Source organism: Cebus imitator, unplaced genomic scaffold (genome assembly GCF_001604975.1).
Source record: "Cebus imitator isolate Cc_AM_T3 unplaced genomic scaffold, Cebus_imitator-1.0 Scaffold59, whole genome shotgun sequence".
NCBI lineage: Eukaryota > Metazoa > Chordata > Mammalia > Primates > Cebidae > Cebus > Cebus imitator.
Genome location: NW_016107374.1, coordinates 2,655,363 through 2,658,155, shown reverse-complemented (window position 1 = coordinate 2,658,155; position 2,793 = coordinate 2,655,363).

Sequence of the window (2,793 nt, the reverse complement as noted above, 5' to 3'; positions counted from 1 at the left end):
AAAATGCATCAAGTCCACCTAACCTACTGGACATCACGGCTTAGCCCAGCCTCCCTGGAACATGCTCAGAACACTCACATTAGCTTACATTTGGGCAAAATCATCTAAAACAAAGCTTATGTTATAAGAAAGCGTTGAAGATCGTGAGCGGTTTATTGAACACTGTACGTTACATAGAAATTGCCACCATTTCGCACTGTTGTAAAGTCAAAACACCAGAAGTGGGACCATCAGAAGTTAGGAGCTCTGTATTGGAAAGCTGCCAAGCTCATGGTGGTAGATCCAAGTTTCCAAAAATTCCAGTTTCACTTGAAGCCTGCATTTTATCATTGGCAGCAAACACTCGATTGCTTTCCTTGAAGCTCACGTCATCCGTTTCCAAGGAAATGATGTCTGTCAGATACCCACCTCTGAATTACCATAGTTTGTTAGTCGCTCTTCCAGGCAAAAACAATGTTCTGTGAACAGAGTGGAAATTCATGTCTGGAACCAACCACCCAGGGCTTTCGTGGAGAAATACCAGCCACTGTGAGCAGCCCAATTGCTCTCTGCCTGGGACATTTGAACACAGGTTAAAAGGGCTGAGCTATAATGACATGGAGCATTTTACTGCTTCATTTGTAAGTGAAAGTGGCATTTGTTTTCCCTCCCCATGCGCAGTGGTGAAGAATACAGTGGCCACAGGGGTTTGGTGCCTCTGCCATTCTCTGCTAGGGCGCAGGCACGCTCACCCACGGCTGCTTTTGCATCATGAGTGCAAATACCAACCCGGTGAACCGAGGAACTAAGTAACGTCTTTGCATTATTATGAATACGGTTTTAACTTGATGGTTAAAACCTCCTCCCCGGAGGAGCCTCAGGATCTCCAGGGGGCCGGAACCACTGATCTATCGTTCTCCAAAGTGAATTATTTCAGCTTTTGGGGTCCTCCCCAGGTAGCATTCTGTGATTTGCAATAGAGCAATTGTGAGAATGTCCGTAACAGGAGAGGCTTTGCATGGACCTGAATAAGGAGGGGCTCGCTTTTTGCTTGAGAGTTAAGCCAGGACTTAAGCATCCTCCTTTTATTTTTAGATCTAAATTGTATTCACCTTCCTGCCATAGATCCTTTGTGAAATGGGGTAGTCGAGCCTGTCAGGATCGAGAAATTAAAGCGAAGTGCCTGACACATGGAAAGAGGTCAGAAGGGGCAGGAGGGGGCAGTGGGTGTTGATAGAGGGGCAGAGGTGGGTGTGTGGTCTCTGGGCACTGTGGGGTGGGTAGGAGTCTGCCAGTCCCGGTGGGTTCTAGTAGGAGGGAGACATGCATGTCTCTCCTGCAGGGCTGTAAATGGGAGAATGCTGTAAAGAACAAGGGCTGGCATTACATTCTGCATTAAACATGAGGCCCATTTTGACATTTACACGTACAGATTTCAGTTTGAGTATTGAACCGTGGGAGGCTGTCTCAGTTCTGCCTTCCTGGGGTCAAACCAAACGGCCCGTTTTCGAGAACAAACAATGCTTTGCCCGAGAGTAGGGCAAATGGTAATCACGGACACACTTATCTCTGTGCCCGAGCTGTAGCTTTATAACGTGGGATCTTCCTGACAAGTAAATTACTGGATTCCTTTGCCAAATCATTAGATAACTTTTAAGTGCAACAGACGTTCATGCAAAAGGAGATTCAGCATTATCTTGTTGGAACAATAGTCATCATTTTTGAAAAGCAAGGACATTCTGTGAAGTTTGACCAACTGTGAAAATTATGGGCTTTCTTCCTTGTACTCCCCCCACGCTTTTCAATCAATCAGTTCCTAATGGATGAAACATTTCCCACATTTGTCACCAGATAGATGTGCCGGTCAATTAAAATATTCTGACTTCACAGGGTTGAGATAATAACCAGCCTCGATCCATCCGTCACTGTGAAATAGAAGGTGACCTTCCTGTATTGAGTCAAAGACCCAAATACAATTGCTTTGATCTTATCATAGCCAGAAATTACTGCTCATCTAAACGTAATTTCCCAGAAATACTGAGCGGGCAGAGCTACTGCTGGAAATGCCGGAACATTGTAAAGAGACTGTGGGGTGGCCTTGGGGATGAAAGGAAGTGCAGAAACCAATGAAGTGGAATTTCCTGGGATGTTCTGTATCTAGTAAAGGCTAGATACAAACCTTCACCCAGAGAGATTAGCTAAGCATGGGTACCACCCACTGGGGCAGCCACACCAGGATTGGACTCCCTGGAATCTGACCCTTTCTTTCCATTCTCACACTTCCAGGCCAGGGTCCTAGCCTTCCCTGTCTGTCTGAAGACCGCTCTTCTGGGGGTGGGGAGCAGGAAACCCTGTCTTGGGGTGGAAAGGGCCTGTGCTTAGGAGTCAGGGCCAGCTTTGGATTCTCACTTCCTCTGTTTGCTTATTCATTCCTCCAGCATGGGCGTTGGGCCAGGCGCAGGGCACTGTACGGGTGGCTCCTCTGGCAAGTGCAGTCAGGTTTACCCTCCTCTGTAGCCTCAGACACCCCGCAGCCTGCTGTGTCCACCCACCTCTTGCCCCCACTCCGATGTCCCCTCCCCTGCAGTCGTTCCAAAAGACCTGTCATTGCTGCTGCTGGGCCTGGCTTCTGCAGGGCTGGGCCATTCCCCTTCTCCAGGGAGCCCCTGGTTCTGTTTGGAGAATCTTGCCAGGTGCTGGTCCTTCCCCACTCTTAAGGTGGAAGCCTCTATAACTGGATGGAGAGGGGCGTATCCATCTGTATGTCATTCTCTGGCCAGAGAAAATAAGTTTCACCTTTTCTGAGCTTGAGTT